This window comes from Callithrix jacchus, chromosome 6 (genome assembly GCF_049354715.1).
Source record: "Callithrix jacchus isolate 240 chromosome 6, calJac240_pri, whole genome shotgun sequence".
NCBI classification, from domain to species: Eukaryota; Metazoa; Chordata; class Mammalia; order Primates; family Cebidae; genus Callithrix; species Callithrix jacchus.
Genome location: NC_133507.1, coordinates 117978920 through 117997509, shown reverse-complemented (window position 1 = coordinate 117997509; position 18590 = coordinate 117978920). Strand labels below are relative to the sequence as shown.

Below are 18590 nucleotides of genomic sequence, written 5' to 3'. Positions count from 1 at the left end.
ACCATTCCTCAAGCTACCCTAAAATTTGATTTTAATTGCTAGAAAGATTTTGCCAATTATAAACCAAAGCCTTAATATTCTGCTTCTTGGAATTTAGCACTGGGAAATTATCATGAATATTCATAAAGATTCAGCCACACAAATGTTTATAGCTGTCAGTAACAATAATAATAATAACACCAAGAAGCGGACAACCTAAAAGGTCAACAATAGGGAAGACAGTTAAATTACCAACACACTATTGCATTGATTTATTGGAATTCTGTGTGGCCATAAAATGACATTGCAAAAGAGTATTTAGCAGATGGGAAAAATATTCACTACATACTAAGCAGAAAAAATAAAATAAAGCATACATCATGATATATGTATATTTCTAGGTGACTAGTAGGGTAAATAGTGAAATGTCAGCTGGTTATCTCTGGCTGCTGCCATTATGGGTTGTAGGTCATGTTATTTCCTTTTTTTTCCTGTCTGTATTTTAAAGACAATTTACAATTCTTTTTTTTTCTTCAAATTTATGCATCAAAACAAATTTATTGAGTATATTCTCTGGGTCAGATACTGGTCTAGAGTCAGGTACCTTGTTAAATAATGCATACCTTCTTGAGTATATATTATTTAAAAGTTATATAAAAAGTCAATGGAAAAGAAAACATTTGTCAACACTTAAAAGTTCATTTTAAAGAAAAGCAAGCTTATCAGAGTGACCAGTGGTGTTTAAAAGAGTAAGCTTTCAAGACTGTCTTTAGACAGAGGAGGAGCAGCAGGGACCTGAGCTTTCAGACTCTCTTGTTTTCTTCCTGGTACTGAAGGAGCTTTTAGGCTATGAATGAATAACAGGGATGAAAATAAAATGACACTGTAGCTGGGATTGTATCTCAGAGTTCAGGCAGAGGACTTTAAGTCTCTACTGTTAATGGTTGGTCCTGTTAATAATAAAATGCCTTCAGAGCAGTTGAGACTGTGGCAACTTGACCTTATTATTGAAGGGAAGAAAGCACAACAACACAACTTCTTTACTGCAGTTGAGGAAGGGAAGTAAAATGAAGACAGAATTATCAGCTCAGGTAGAAAGGATTAAAAGAGCTCCTGTCTGTTGAGCAGACAAGACCGCCATGAAAGCATCATAGGACAAGCTTGTACAGCCCAACTACTTCCTTCTTTCCAAAATGAAAAAGGAAAAAAAAAAGAAGGAAGAAATCTAGCTTATGGTTTAAACTGTACAGCTCTAGAAACCACCAAAACCTTTGACAATTCTTATGGCATTTTAATAAAATTCACTATTAATATTTCATTTTAATAATTTGAGTTATTCCTTCCAAATTCAGCACCCTCTCGAGTACAAACTTGGACATTTTTCTTCCAAAGCTGTTACAATGAATAAATACTGAAATTAAGCTGTACTTAATTTTTTTTTTTTTGCTTAGGCATAAAACATCCCTTTTATAGTTCTTTTATGGCGTTGCTAGGAATTTGTGTGTAAAATCTATTTACAAATCAATGGCTTACCTTATTATTTTAGGACCAAGTGAGATTTCAGTTTGTGCTTTGGTATGTTGTTAAAGGGCAATCATCGAGATCATATCATTTGATATACTTAAAAACTGACCAGCATAGTCTGGGTGAGGTGGCTCACACCTGTAATCCCAGCATTTTGGGAGGCCGAGGCAGGCAGATCACTTGAGGTCAGGAGTTTGAGACTGGCCAACATGCTGAAACCCCGTCTCTACTAAAAATACAAAAATTAGCCAGGTACGGTGGTGGGCACCTGTGATCCCAGCTTGGGAAACTGAGGCAGGGAGAATTGCTTGAATCCAGGAAGCAGAGGTTGTGGTGAACCGAGATGGTGCCATTGCACTCCACCCTATACAACAGAATGAGACTCCATCTGAAAGAAAAACAAAATTGACCATCGTAAGTAAATGCTAGGCCCCTGTCTGAGGAAAGCATACATTATGGTTAGACTTTAAAACGGGAATATGCAGCTGGAAACTGCAGGAGCTGGTGTATAATCCAGTTCTTACTCTGTTTATGATCCATTTAGGAAATTTCAGAATAATTCGGCATAATAAGACAAATTCTCAAAAAGCATCTTTCTACTATGAAAACATATAGAGAAGTACTCCACAATTTTTATGCAGTTGTGTTCACCGCCATTTTTATTGCTTAATAAATAAAATTCTAAGGAATACAGTAAGTAACCAAAAAAATATGCTACAAATTGAATTTGTTCTTTTAAGATATGGACTCTTCATTTTAGTTGTTTGATCACTGATCCCTTGACTTAAAAGAGATCAGAAATAATAATCATACTTCTATTATAATTGCCTTAATTTTTGGCACTAGATTTTATAAATCATTCTTAACTAACCTTAAGCAGTTTACTTTATGAATTTGGTAATCGACAGTGAAATTAGTGCTTTCAGATATGTTCCTAACTAATCCATACAATAGATTAAAGAACCCATGATACAGTATGTGTCCTGAAAGGAAAAAAAAGCAGGGTTCAGTTTTGACAACCACACTATTGTACAGCAAATAAAGGTAATTTAGTCTCTCCTGTGTCAAGCTAATAGCATCACTACCTATTTTTTAAATGGAATGCTGAATTTTTTTCACCTGACTTTCATTAACAGGTTTGATGCCCCACATTTTTAATAATTAAAAACAAAACTTTGTCCATATTCAATTTTCCATAATTTTTAGGGTATAAAATATATTTTTTAATTATACTTTAAGATTTGGGGTACATGTGCAGAATGTGCAGGTTTGTTACGTAGGTATACACATGGTGGTTGGCTGCATCCATCACCCCATCTTCTACATTAGGTATTTTTCCTAATGTGATCCCTCCTCTAGTCCCCTACCCACAGACAGGCCCCAGTGTGTGATGTTCCCCTCCCTGTGTCCATGTGTTCTCATTGTCCAACTCCCACTTATGAGTGAGAATGTGTAGTGTTTGGTTTTCTGTTCTTGTGTTAGTTTGCTGAGAATGATGGTTTCCAGCTTCATTCATGATCCCGCAAAGGACATACGCTCATCCTTTTTTATGGCTACATAGTATTCCATGTTGTATATGTATGTACCACATTTTCTTTATCCAATCTATCATTGATGGGCATTTGGGTTGGGCTACAAAGAGAATTAAATGTCTAGGACAAAAGTATTTTTAACATAACTTTTAAAATAAAGCCTTGTCAGGGTGGCTCATGCTTGTCATCTCAGCACTTTGGGAGGCTGAGGTAGGAGGATCACATTAGGTCAGAAGTTTGAGACCATCCTGGACAACATAGTGAAACCCCCATCTCTACAAAAAAAAAAATTAAAAAAGCCTTTTAAAAACTAGAGCAAGTCATTCTAATAGATAATGGGGAACAACAAGAAAGGAACTTTAATGTATAATAGATATCTATTAAATTAAATTACTCTTCTGATACCTAGATTTTAGGTTTTCTTTCATTAGGGATTAAGGTAGTAGGATAAGTCCAGATACTACAAAAACTAATTTTAGTCAATAGTTTCCCCTCTCTTTTTTATCCATCTATTGAAGCTATCAGCAAACACTGAAATTGTTTAGGGTGAGAATCGTGAGGACATTTGTGATACACATGACAAAATTAAATATGCCTTTCCTTCACATCTGCTGTTCAACAAGCTAATCAACAGCTAGAAACAAACACAAACAACAGATGGGAAAGGAGCCATAGACACACCCATATTGGTGTAAAAACTTCTGAATCCCAGGAGTGAAATGGCTGCATTTGCATCCTGGTGGCCCAAATTCATAAACTGCTGTGAGTTTTATATGATGGATGCTGTTTACTGAAAATGCCTCATTTTTGCCCTCAGCCGAACATGATTCACTTGCAGAATTGCTAGATGCCTAAAAAGGTTTAGTCAGTTCTCTGCTGAGGTTGTAAAACTAAAAAATAAATAAATAAAAATAAACAGAGGTTAGGACCTGATTTTAAACCTTCTTAAAATTCATATGTTATTCCTGGGCTTTCTGGGTTTGTGACAGTAATTTATATTTGACACTGGGGGAGAGAGGATAGGAAGCAGGATTCCTGTCTTCCCCAAGAGACAGGTGGTTCTTTAAATATGGAGGCCTGGAGGCTGGAAAGGAATTTGGGGTTTTGTTTGGTTTTATGGTAGTGGAGGGGGCAGATGTGGAATGGGAAGATATAATGGGAAGGAACAGGAATTGACTCTTATGAACGATGTTCTGTCTTTTCTCCCAAGAATGTTGGCCACTTGTGAAGGAAATGGTAGATATTTCCTATTCAATAATAGTCAAAGGACCAGATAACAGGAGTGGGACTGGGATATGGTCTAACACCTCACAGAAAGTGAATCAAGAAGGCTAGATTTGCCAATTGCAAGCCTGCAAGCTGGCTACCAGCAACCCCTTCAAATAAAAAGAGGCATAATTATCAGGAGGAGAGTGTGTGGCTAAGGTGGACCCCACAATGGAAAGACTCAAAGTAGGAACAATTTTTTAAATTTAAATCAGGCCTTGAGGTATCATAGGTTTATTACATTAAAAGAAGATAAAGTCATATTGTGGTTTTTGTATAGGTTTTATCTTCTTAAAATCCAAAACATATTTTTCTTATGTTTTCCTCATTAATGTACCCATAAAATAGCTGTGGCACAATAGATACCTTGCCTAAATGAAAACCTGATTTAATGAAATGAAACTGAATGAACTTTGGAGAAAATTCTTTGAATTATCATGTTTAGCTTCGAATAGATTAATGTGCTCTTGCTTTCCATTGTAAATAATCTGTTCTTTATTGTGTATTTCATTTTCTTCTGTGATGAGATTGATTTTTGAAGAGAGGGAAGATGGAGGAGAGAGGGGTCTGCCTGTTGGGCTGCAGGTGATCTGAGATCTAAGACCTATAGGTATCCTGCAGGGGTAAGGTTCCCTGTAGTTCTGTTAAAAATTATGAGGAGGAAGGAGGCCAGAAAAAGAGACAGGAAGATACATTGTAAATTCCCACTGAAGTGTACTGAATGAACTCAACACTCTAAAGGCAGACCTCTTCTCTTAGAATGGGGAGAGAAGACAGGCAATTGTTGGCATTACACAATTCCTGTTGGTTCCAAGGAGAAAAATAAACAAGTGCTGGCCATACGGTCTTGAGGTGGCTTGAAGTCCTGTGGCTGATGCTTGAGGCAAGGCCTATAGGATATGCCCAGAGAGAGACAGATCCCCAGGAAGAGGGAGCCTGTGTAACTGGCTACTGCAGGAACAAACCAAGGGAACTGGGAGAGTGTAGCCCATATGAAAATCCTGTCCATTACCGTGATCTTCTGGATAAAGTAGACCCTTGAAGAGGTGAGAGGAGCCCATGATTTCTCAGTCTCAGACCCTAAGAAGGAAATGCAGTGGGAGTGATTTTCGACTTGGGACATCATAGCTCTGTCTCCCGTCTCTTGTCCAACAAGTGCCTTTGGAAGGAGTGAAAGGCACCTTGTTAAATTCTCTCAATGTTTTTATGAAAAGAGTTAATTGTGGGACAGTACTGAGGGGAGGAGACTTTTTATAGGCATTTTCAAAGGATAGTAAGATGTTTGAGGGCTTTTGTTAGCATTAGAGCTGATGAGTGGTGTAAAAGTATACTTTTCAAAATATTAAAAACGTGACTGTCATAATAAGAGAAGAGTAACGTGTTAAAGATTTTTAAAAAATCTCAGTAAGATGCTAAAGCTTTTCCAAGGAGCACCTGAGGAACAGAGCATGTAGACACTTTAATACAGTAATAGTAGAATGAGATTACTAGGTTAGGTACAAAACTGGTTCATGTCCTACAGGACAATAAGCTATGACCTCTGGAAGTTTTTATTTATTTTATTTTATTTTCTTACCAGACAGTAGCACTTTTATCGCTGCTGGAAACAGGCCAGGCACAGTGTCTCATGCCTATAATTCCAGCACCTTGAGAGGCCTAGGAGGGCAGGTCACTTGAGGCCAGGAGTTTGAGACCAGCCTGGCCAACATGGTGAAACCTCAACTGTACTCAAAATATAAAAATCAGCAGGGCATGGTGGTGCACACCTGTAGTCCTAGCTACTCGGGAGGCTGAGGCAGGACAATCACTTGAGCCTGGGAGGCAGAGGTTGCAGTGAGATGAGGTGGTGCCACTGTACTCCAGTCTGGGAGACAGAGTGAGTCTGTCTCAAAAAACAGAAAGAAAGAAAGAAAAAAGTCTTACCTACACTGGAAACAAATCTACAAGTTAACATGAAAATTTTCATAGAGAAATTGCCCTTAATTAACATTATAGTAAAAAAAATAAATTGTTGGGTGGGCCCGTTTTTTGGTTTTTGGTTTTTAAGATGAAGACTCGCTCTATGACCCAGGCTGGAGTCAGTGGTGCAATCTCACCTTACTGCAACCTCCGCCTCCCGGGTTCAAGCGATTCTCATGCCTCAGCCTCCCGGGTTCAAGCGATTCTCATGCCTCAGCCTCCCCTGTAGCTGGGACTAGGTGCATGCCACCACACCTGGCTAATTTTTATATTTTTAGTAGAGATGGGGTTTCACTATATTGGCCAGGCTGGTCTCGAACTTATGATCTCATGATCCACCCGTCTTGGACTCCCAAAGCACTGGGATTACAGGCAGAGCCACCACTCCCGGCCTGGGTGGGCCTGTTAAACAATGCTTTTGAAAGGACATGAAATTGTTGTCTTTGCCTATTTTTATAAGTTTAGGATTATTTTTTCTTAACAATGGAGGATCTATCAATAACCTCTTGATATTTACCCTTCTTACTTTCTTGCATCCTATACTTATGCTATCCATGAGTGATATAGTGATAATGGCTGATTAACACAGACCTTTCATTTTTGTCCTCCTATCCCCTGCCTCTACACACACACACACACACACACACACACACACACACACTCACCACTACACACATGTAATATGGGGATCCAAAAAGACAAAAAGCATATAAGAAAATCAGGTCTCTATTCCAGTGATAGAATACAATATATCCAACTTACTGCTGGATATATTGTATAGTCTGCAAAATTCAGAAGTGGGTATGGTCTAAGCCAATTCCCGTAATATGAATATCAAGGGAATAGCCAAAGTGTCTCGTTGTACTGAAACTTCCTTGCAACAATTACTGTCTGATCCAAATGAACTTGCAGCACTCATAATCATATCCAAGCAGATATATTAAGGGTGCATCCAAGGTGTATTTTGCTGGTATCAGCAACCAAGGCATTCACCTTGTATCTGAGGTCGGTGCTTCTGGAATGTGCTTGTGGCTGTTCCCTCAGATTTTCTCTGGCACCTTTTCCAGCTGTCTCTCTTCTCTATCCTATCTCCAAGACATAAACATTCCTTCCCTCTTTTGGTTCACTACCCACACAAAAGAATGAAACCAAATTCAGTTATAGGAAAATATTGGCACCAGACAGAATATTTCTTTATTAAGGTGAAGTATGATTCTGTTTAACCCAGAGAGGGTAATTTTATAATTTTATTTTGCTTGGGAAAAATTGAATTTGAGAATTCTCCCATTACTTAAATCATTTTAACCCAAAGCTGCTGTGGGACCTCCAAAATAATATGGGACCACTTTGATTATTTTTTTTCACATTTGAAATGGCTTCTGCAGCAATTTTTTGCAACACTTTCAAGTAAGTTAAAACTCTTATCACCTCTGTAATCACTTTTGGTTTCTTCTAGCCTTGGATCACTCCTTATGCTTTCAGTAACCACCATGCCTTATCCCTAATGATAGTGGCTTTATTTTGTATGCGTTAATCTTAATACTCTTTCTTATCTGGAACAGCTATGGTGAGATGAAAGGAATCACACTGTCTTATTATTTCAAAAACACATGATCTGGCCTTTTCTGGACTGATTTGGGTATTTTACAACCAGAAAACATGTTTGGAATTCTTTTACTGGTAGCTCACCTTTTTCATAGTATTGGTCCATCAATTATATAAAAATTTAATTTTGTTTAATCCTCTTTACTTGCTTATGACCCCTGAAATGTGGACAACCCAAGGGTCACCTCATGATAAATGATTTCATCACCTTGTAGCAGTAAACTGACATTATGGTTTAGAAAGTCATACTTACCCTAGAGCATTTTTCAATTACTCATGTTCTGTGAAAGGTCAGGTATGTTTATTTGTTTGCTTGTTTTGCTGATTGTTTGATTGGTGTTTTTGTTTTTATAAAAATTTTATTCTTTTAAGGGCAGTTTTAGGTTTACAGCAAAATTGAGTAGAAGAAGGCTCACAGGGGCCAGGTGTGGTGGTGCACGCCTGTAATCCCAGCTCTTTGGGAGGCTGAGGCAGGCAGATCATAAGGTCAAGAGATCGAGACAATTCTGGCCAACATGGTGAAACCCCGTCTCTATTAAAAATTCAAAAATTAGCTGGGCATGGTGGCGTGCACCTGTAGTCCCAGCTACTTAGGAGGCTGAGGCAGGAGAATCACTTGAACCCGGGAGGGGGAAGTTGCAGTGAGCTGAGATCACACCAGTGCACTCCAGCCTGGCAACAGAGCGAGACTCCATCTCAGAAATTTTCCATATACTCCCTACTCCCCTCCCATCCCATGCACAGTTCCCCCGATTGTCATCATCCTCTACCAGAGAGTACATTCATTACAATTGGCAGACCTATAGTGACACACCATAATCACTCAAAGTCCCAGAGTTTACCTCAAGGTCCACTCTTGGTGTTATACATTCTGTGGGTTTGGAAAAATGTATAATGCCAGGTATTCATCATCATAGTATCATTCAGAGGGTGTTCACTGCTCTAAGTCTTTTGTGCTCTGCCTACTCATCCCTGCTCCCAATCTCAAACCCCTGGTTTTTAAACTGTAGCAATGACTATTCATTCAATTTTTTTTTTTTAAGACAAGGTCTTACCTTGTTGCCCAGGCTGGAGTACAGTGTGTGATCATGGTTCTCTGCAGCCTCAACCTCCTGGGCTCAAGTGATCCTCCCACCTCAGCCTCCTGAGTAGCCGGGACTATAGGCATGACCACCATATTTGGTTAATTGTGGTGGCTTTTTTTTTTTTTTTTACAGCCAAGGCTGGTCTCAAACTCATGGGCTCAAGTGATCCTCCCACATTGGCCTCTCAAAGTGCTGAGATTATAGGCATGAGCCACTGCATCCAGCTTCAAATTGTTTTTATAAAGGGAAAATCTATCCAAAATATAAGATAACCTGCAATGTTTTTGGTAATTCTGCAGTGTCAAAGCAAGCACATGTGTTATCACCCGATAATTAATTCCACTAATGCTGTCTCATTCACTTGCCAAATTTAAGTTCAGTTCTATAAACATTTATCGAATCCCTACTACATAGTATGGGTAGTCCCCACCTCTAAGGAATTTGCAGTTTAATGGCCATGAAGTAATGCACTCAACCAACAGTAATACTGGCCAGAATGGTATTATTGCTTTAATAAAGCTATACTAGTCACAAAAACATCAACCCCTTATATTTTTATGGATATGGTATAGAATACAGCTAAAGGGACCTTGGAAATCATCTGATTCAACCATTTCACTTTTCAGTAGAAATTTATCTTATGCTTTAGTAATGTTTATTTGTTACAGAAATTTAGAATATGTAAACAAGAAATTAAAACACCCGTAGTTTCACCATCTCCACTCATGTGACTGTTTTGGTGTATTTCCTTCAAGTTTCCTTATCCATGTATTTTATTTTTTCATCTGTTGGGTAACATTGAATGTGTAATTCTGCATGCTGATTTTTTTCGTAACATATCATGACATAATCCTTTCCCAATGCCATTAAAAACTCTTGGGAAACATTTTTAATGGCTAAATAATATTTAATCATTAGATCAACCATAACTTAGCCATTCTGCAATTTAGGTTGTTCATACTGTTTCATTATTAAATGGCTTTGGGCTTAAAACTTTATCAGGATAGAGTCTCTGAAGTATGGTTACTAGGTCAAAGGTATATGAACGTTTTTAGGGCTCTTACAAGGTAGTTTTAAGTGCCATGCATTTTGCATGTTGCATTCAGATCTATCTTCATCACGGATTTCATTAGACTTTCCTTACACATACTACAGGCTCTTCTGCCTTTTAATTGGCAAGGAAATCACCAGGAACTGATGATTTCCTGGAGGGAAGAGATAAGCAGAGTCATCAAAATCCACTCCTAAGAAGATATGGAAACTTAACGTAGTTAAGCTTTTAGTAGCACCCTCCTTAATTTGTGTTATCACCTTTTAAAGTTGCATAGACCACTTATAATCCCAGCACTTTGGGAGGCTGAGATGGATGGATCATTTGAGGTTAGGAGTTCAAGACCAGCCTGACCGTCATGGTGAAACCCTGTCTCTACTAAAAATACAGAAATTAGCCAGGCATGATGGTGGGTGCCTGTAATCCCAGCTACTCGGGAGGCTGAGGCAGGAGAATCACTTGAACCCGGGAGGTGGAGGTTGCAGTGAGCTGAGATAGTGCCACTCCACTCCAGCCTCGGTGACAGAGCGAGACTCTGTCTCTAAATAAATAAAGTTGCATACACCTTGACTTACACAACTATAGAAAGTTAATGGTTCCTCGCTTACGGAATTGGACTGGGGAGAGACAAATTAAATTAGATTTGATTCATACATTTCTAGAAACTACTGAGTTTCTGGTTATTGTTGTTAATAACAATTTCAGGCAACACAGCTTCTTCTAATAGCTGTGAAGGACGTGAGTGGAATCATGAAAAAGATATGGTCAATGCTGCTACAGATATGCCACCTTGGAGATGAGAGTTTATTTGGGGTTGAGCCTGAGGTTCTTTGTGGATATGCAGTAAGGTCGGGGGTCCATAGGGGTCCAGCATGGTTTGGCACATCTGAGATCAAAAGACCTATGGGGTCTCCCAAGCTCAAACCAGGCCCCTGGGATCCTCTGAAGGGAGGGTATTGACACAGGCTGGTGGTCTGGAACTTCTGCAGACCCAGCCCCCCATTCTGGGCTGAGCCAAGGCCAGGTCATAGCCTGACCAGCACTGGCTGCACAGTTGACTCAGAAGTGGCCCTGAGGTTGCCTGAACAGCTTTTCATTCTTCAGCATAGAAAAGCAGAATGTTAAAGAGAATTAGTGACAGAGGTGCCAACTTTCCAGGGGCCCTGGTCTGCTTCCACCCCTTCACAGACTTGAAGATCCATAAATGTCCTCTCAGTCTTCACTGCTAAAAGATAAAGAATTCCATTTTAACCTCTCGTCAGAGAACCTCCTTTATGTGGTTCCCATGGATATTTTCTGATTGGTTTTCTGGCTTCTCCCTTCCCTCCTAATTTGTGGAAACCGGTATGTAGTTTAGAGTCTTACCAGAAGCAAGGAGAGAGAGGCTTACCTCAGACATACCAGCTAGACTTTTCTCTTTTTGCAGCCTGAGTCATACTTTCTATTTTCTTACATTTTAAAAATGGTGTAGATTAGCTTGAGTTCTCTTGGGGCCCCTGGATTTTTCCCTGCCATGTTTTCACATAGTCTGTCATAATCTATGCTATTTATAAAGCTTGGGTTTCCAGCTCAAATGTTGTATTTATGTGTTCCCTCACAAATTTGGATGATAAGATTACTGTTTTGTTAACTCAGCAGCCAGTTGGCTTACCACTGAGTTCCTATTTGTTCTTGATTTTCTTATCACAGATTCACTTTGTAGAGGAGGCTTAAATTTAACCTTCTATTGCTTTTGCTGCTTTTAAATCTAAAGCATTGAGATGCTGTTTGTGTGAGTCCTCCAATCCTGTGGAAATGCCTTCAGACTGAGAAACTGCCCTATGGATTATTGTAATTTCAAATGCAATAGTATTAATGGACCAAAGACTCCACTGTGCATCTCAGCCATTCCCCCAAGTGAACCAGAGAGTTCACGTTTTGCAGATAAGACAGCTAAAAAGTTGGCTTGCATGGTTGTACCACCTTCCTTCTTCATATTCTCTTCAGGCACCCATCTTCACTTCTCAGTAGGAGTTTGAGGTTGAGATGTCAACTTCAAATGTGATTATTTTCACCCAAACAGAGTCCTGGCAAACAGATGGTGGCAGGTGGGGGGTATGGGGAAGAAGTGGGATCAAGCAGTGCTGGACTCTACATAGAAGCTTCGTGAATGATTAATCAGTTGAGAAAAGCAATTTGGGGGTTTTGGAGATGATAAAAAATAAGATTAGGTAGTCCGGATGAAGGTCTTATTATTAAGGTAGACATTTTAATAGGTTTTTTTTTAAGACAGAGGACCAAGTCAGTCCTTGGAAAGTTTTATTGTGTCAATAGAAGTCCATGGCGACATACTGGATATGCACATTGGATTTACGAATGTAGTTCAGCATGAAAACTAGCATGTGAATGCATAGATTTTGTAAATGTTGAGGATAACCATGAAGATGTAAATGGGAGTATTCTTACAAGAAGGTTATAACTAGTTGAGGTTCCTGAGGGTTATATCTTAGGCCTTTTCCCATCTCTCATTAGACATTCACTCTCAGTGGCTTCATTTACTGTGGAGGCTTCATGCATCAGCCATTGGTGATAATTCCCAAATCCATAACCACCCCAGATCTCTCTTCTAAAGCCTGACACCTTATATCCAGTTGTCCACTAGACACTTCCCCTTGAATTTCCCAGCAGCATTAAAACTAAAACTCAATGCATCTCTCTCTACATTGATCTTGCTTCGTCCCTTTGTTTCTTATGAAGAAGGCATCACCATTCACTCCATTACTAAAGCTAGAAAATTCGGAGTCATCCTTGACTCTCCTCTTTCCCCACCCTCCAATGTTCAGTCAATGAGTTGTGTCTATTCCACCTTCTAAACTATAAGCTCTATATCTCTAAGCTCTATTTAGGGACCACATTAGAGCTGTAATCTCAGCGCCTGGCACAGGGATCAGTAAATAATTATTGAATTAATGAATAAAAGAGTGACATTGTCATTTCTATAACCTCTTCTGTAGTTCAGGCTACCATGGGTTCTCACTGACTGATTAATTCACAATTTAGAAATCCCACTGTTGAAATATCCTAACACACCTCCTTCTTATAGAGTAGCAATACGCATCCCCAGCACCACTGTAGTTCATTTTTGACTCTGCAGCCAGAGTGGATTTAAATCAAGAATCTGATCACGATCATGTCTCTTCTGATAATGATCTGGCTTACAACTATTGTCCTCAAACACTCTCAAAAATGTCGTAGTATATTGTCTTCTAGCCCCTGTTTGTCATATTTGTGATAGTAGGGGAAATGATTCTGTGTTCCTTTGACTAAAAGTTTATTCTAGGACAGGATTTGGGGTTGGTACACACTGTCAATTCCAGGAAGTCTTGCAGGTGATAATACTGCAAAACAAAGCAAAGAACAGCTGTTTTCTAGCCTTATCAAGCAGTTGGGGCTACTTTTATTTCAACTCTGTAACGGAGATTGGTTTTAAAGTTATTTGCTTTGAAGTTAAAATTAAATTCATTCTCATTATTCTGAGATACTAGATTGTTTAATTTCCAGATTCTATTTTTATACTAATAAGAAACAAACACAAAGTATCTAATACTTCCAATATAATTATATGTATTGTATTATTTGCAAATTTGAAATTGCATGCTTTTAGATGGTAATTTTTACATTGTTATTTGATTTACCAAAAAAAAATCCTAACATCATAGCATTTTGTTCCACATGTATTGACTAGAAAGGAGTTCTAAATCTATTTAAGAGTCTATGGACATTATTAAATTGAATGAAAGGTTAATTTTTCCAAATAGAAATCGCTTTAGTGTTTTTCTGATTACAAAACAATACATAGCTGGGTGTGGTGGTATGCCCCATAGTCCTAGCTACCCAGGATTATGGGTAAGAGGATTGCTTTAGCCCAGGAGTTTGGGGCTCTATCGTGCTATTATTGCTCTTATGCTCTGCACTCCAGCCTAGGCAATGTAGCAAGACCCTGTCTCTTAAAACAAGACACACACGCAAACAGAGCAATACATATTCACTGGCAATATAACAAAGAAAATGAAAATCTTCTATAACATCACTTTTAGGATATTGTGTTAAATCTTTTAAGGTATATATTTCTATATCTAGACTTTTTGTTTTCCTGTATATATAGTCATGCAATGTGGCTTTTTTTTTTTTTTTTGAGACGGAGTTTCAATCTTGTTACCCAGGCTGGAGTGCAATGGTACAGTCTCAGCTCACTGCAACCTCTGCCTCCCAGGTTCAAGCGATTCCCCTGCCTCAGCCTCCCGAATAGCTGGGACTACAGGTGCACATCACCATGCCTGGCTAATTTTTTTTTTATTTTAGTAGAGACAGGGTTTCACCATGTTGGCCAGGATGGTCTTGATCTCCTGACCTTGTCTCGATCTCCTGACCTGCTTCAGCCTCCCAAAGGGTTGGGATTATAGGCATGAGCCACTCACCTGGCCGGCTTTTTTTAAAAAATGAAAATAGTGTCATTCAGCACTATAGCTTTAAAATGGCTTGATAAGCTTAGGACTTACAGGGAGAAAAATGGGTAAAGTAGATTTTTAGGAAGTTTTGCTTTCCAGTGTTTTGGGTGCTATAATTTCCCCTTCTCCGTCCCCATTAGGAAAACATCTATACAAACTTGTATTAATATTATAAGCTGGGTGTGGTGGCTCACACTTGTAATCCCAGCATTTTGGGAGGCTGAGGCAGAAGAATTGCTTGAGCCCAGAGTTTGAGACCAGCCTGGGCAACATAGTGAGATCCTATCTCTACAAAAAGAAATAATAAAAAATTTTTTAAAAACCACTTGTATTGCTCTTCAAATCAGTCAGGATTCATTTGCAGGACTTAGAAACCACTCAAGTTATTTTCAGCAAAAAAACTTTGGTTTTTAAAAATCAGTGTTTGCAAGATTGTTGGAAGATCTAGAAGAGTGGCCTTTAGGTGGGCCTCCAGAAATAAGCCTGAACCAATGAACTGGACTGTCGGGGGCTGCCTCTGTCCCATGATCAGGAAGATAAGGAATTCAGAAATCAGCCACTGGAATGACTGATTCCATAAACCCTTCACCCTAGCTGATGTTTGGGGACAGTCTTGTCACCCCCACTAATATTGCCTCAAGAGTCACACAGCTTTTTGGCTTGATTCATACTGCCAAAAAAAAATTAACATCCTGCATCCCTGTGTCTTGTGTCTGGATCCTCACTAAACTCATGGCCTATATACTGGAAGCTTAAAGACAAAGTCTTCATGACTGTGCTCACTATTGGAAATCACAGATTTTCTCTGCCTCACCTCTGTCTTCTAAAGGCCATGCACTGTTCTCATGTCTGCTAATTCATGGGCAGTGTAGGGCTGTTTGTTGTTTTTGTACAAGTTGATGTGAACACAGTTCACAATACCTGGTTAAAAGGGAAGCTTGAACACAGCAGGCAAAATGATATTTTTGCCAGAGAACTCTCCCTTTTTGGAGTCTACTGCTTTCAGGGGATGAGCACATGGCATGGCCGGAAGAGAAGTTTTAGGGTACTGACAGAGCCGTGGCCCTGATACCCAGAGTCTGAGGTCATGGGACTCACCGTTCTGCTAGGTGGTTCTGGCTAGGGTTGTGAAGGCTGCTTGTTTGCACCAACAAAAACCTGACACCATTGGCACTGTAGAATGAACGCAACCCAAAAATGATATGCCATTTGATCTATTGTGGCTGCCTCAGCCAATGCTGGTCATGTCTAAAGGTCATTGTATTGAGGAAATTCCTGAACTTCCTTTGGTGGTTGAAGATAAAGTTGAAGGCTGCAAGAAGAACCAGTAGGCTGTTTTGCATCATAAGAAACTTAAAACCTGGAATGATATCAAAAAGGTCTATGCCTCTCAGCAAATAAGAGCTGGCAAGGACGAAATGAGAACCCATCATTGCAGCTGACACAGGATACCCTGCATCATCTCTAATGAGGATAATGGTATCATGAAGGCCTTCAGAAACATCCCTGGAATTACTCAGCTTAATGTAAGCAAACTGAACATTTTGAAACTTGCTCCTGGTGGGCATGTGGGATGTTTCTACACTGGACTGAAAGTGCTTTCTGTAAGTTAGACGAATTGTGTGGCACTAGGCATAAAGCTGCTTCCCTCAAGAGTAACTATAATCTTTCCATGCACAAGATGAGCAGTACAGACCATAGCATCTTATAAAGCCTAGAGATCCAAAGAGCCCTTCAAGCAGCAGACAAGCAGATTCACTGCAGAGTCCCAAAGAACCTACTGAAAAATCTGAATATCATGTTGAAGTTAAACCCATATGCAAACACCATGTATCAGGACACCATTCTTTGCCAGGGTAAGAATCACAAACTCTGGTGGGATAAGGTAGCAGCAGCAGCACCAGCAGTAGCACTAGAGGCTTAATCAGGTGAGAAGGGGGCTGCAGGAAGAAGCCTATGGTAGGAAAGAGAGGAAAAAAAGGCTGTTGGTGTTAAGAAGCAGCAGAAACCTCTGGTGGGAAAAAAGGCAGCAGCTACCAAGAAAACAGCAGCTTAAAAGAAGCCAGCAGAAAAGTAAGCTACCACAGAGGAAAATAATCCTGCTGCATAAGCTTTTAAATGTGTTTATACCATAAAGATCAAATAATTTTGGATACCTTATTTTTAATAAGGACCTGATCAAAGAGGCAGTGAAGAAAAAGAAAAGTTTATGCATCTAACTGGCAGAGCTGAAATCAAATCTGGAGCTCTAGCTCAAGGGAATCAAGGAAATGTGATGTTTAGCTGTCCAGCCTCTGTAATGTAGGGCAGCCCAGGCCCCCCAATCAGGAAGCTGGAGTTGGATATTGATGACCATCATAGCTCACATCAAGGCTTTGGATACTGGACTTGTATTCCTTTTGGATGTGTCACTATAGAAAGAAAACTTCAAGAGTCAGGCATATGGTGACTTGTGCCTGTAGTCCCAGCTACTCCAGAGGCTAAGGTGGGAGGATTGCTTGAGCCCAGGAGTTCAGGGCTGCAATGAGCTATGCTCACACTATCACACTCCAGCCAGGGTGGCAGAGTGAGACCCTGTCTCTATTTAAAAAAATAGAAAAGAGCTTCAAAGCAAGATAAAGGGGAACAATTTATCTGGAAGGGTAATATATACCAGTATAATTTATTTAACATATTACTATTGCTAATTATTTTTTCTGTTTTTTTTTCACATAAACAATGTCTTAATAAATGGCTCTTATCAGAGTCACTAATAGCCTCCTCTGTTTTGCTAAACACAGTGGTCAGATCTCAGGCCTCATGTTGCTAATCTCAATGATCACAGTGGTCAGTTCTTAGGCCTCATGTTGCTAAACTCAGAGGTCAGTTCTCAGGCCTGGCTTACACCTGTGTAATCTCAGCAATTTGGGAGGCCAGCGTGGCAGGATTGCTTGAGTGCAAGGGTTTGAGATCAGCCTGGGCAACTTAGTGAGACCCTGTCTCTAAAAAACAGATTTTTTTTTTTTTTTTTTTTAATTAGCCAGGCATTAGTCCCAGTTACTTGGGAGGCAGAGTGGGAGAATCCCTTGGGCCTGGGAGGTTGAAGCTGCAGTGGGCCGATATCATACCACTGCACTCCAGCCTGGGTGACAGAGTGAGACCCTGTCTCTTTAAAAAAAAAAAATTCTCAGGTTTTATTTTCCTTGATCTCTCATGACACTTGACATGACTGCTCATTCTCTTCATAAACACCTTCCTCACTTGGTTCCAGAACCTCATGCTCTCCTTGTTTTCCTTTTAGCTCCCCTGCTCAGTCTGAGTCTTCCTATTGATTTCTCCTCATCTTTTCATCTCTTAGTGGTAGGTGCCTCTTAGTCCTGGGACACCCTCTCTTCTTTGTGTACTCCTTTGTTCATCTCATCCAATCTTATGGCTTTAAATACCCTGAACTCCAAACCCATGTATCCAGCAACTTTCTGGATAAGATATATTTTTTCATTAAGACAGGCTCTGGCTCTGTTGCCCAGGCTAGAATGCAGTGGTACAATCTCAGCTCACTGCAACCTCCACCTTCTGGACTCAAGCCATCCTTCCACCTCAGTAGCTGAGACTACAGGTGTACACTGCCATACTTGGTTAATTTTTGTATTTTTTGTGAAGACGGGGCTTTGCCATCTTGCCCAGCCTGGTCTGGAACTCCTGAGCTCAAGTGATTCTCCCACGTCAGTAGGATTATAGACATGAGCCACCACACCTGCCAAGATGTACTTTTAGATGCTTTATAAACATCTCAGACATCACAGGTCTACAACTGAACTTCTGCTCGTTTCCACTAGATATATCCCACTCACAGCCTTCTTCATCTCAGGTCATGGTACCTTTATCCTTCCATTTGCTTAGGACAAAAACTGGGCGTCATCCTTGTCTTCTCTCTTTCTCTTATATTCATTGATTTTACCTCTAAAAATATCCACAATCCAACTGTTTCTCCCATCTCCACTGGTTCTTGCTGGTCCAAGCCACTGTTATTTTCTCTTGGACTATTACCCCAACTCCTAAATGGTCTCTGTGCTCCCACCTTTGTCTCCTTAGAGCCTAACAGATCATGTCACTCCTCTGCTCA

The 18590-nt window shown here is 39.7% G+C and overlaps 1 protein-coding gene and 1 pseudogene across 12 annotated transcripts in view; both read left to right on the top strand.

Annotated features, from left to right (window-relative positions):
• The window catches only part of ANKRD44 (ankyrin repeat domain 44), a 340075-nt gene that overhangs the window by 278682 nt on the left and 42803 nt on the right, over positions 1 to 18590 (top strand). The gene's annotated exons all lie outside the window — the stretch shown is intronic.
• Positions 15521 to 16544, top strand: LOC144576691 (large ribosomal subunit protein uL4 pseudogene; annotated as a pseudogene).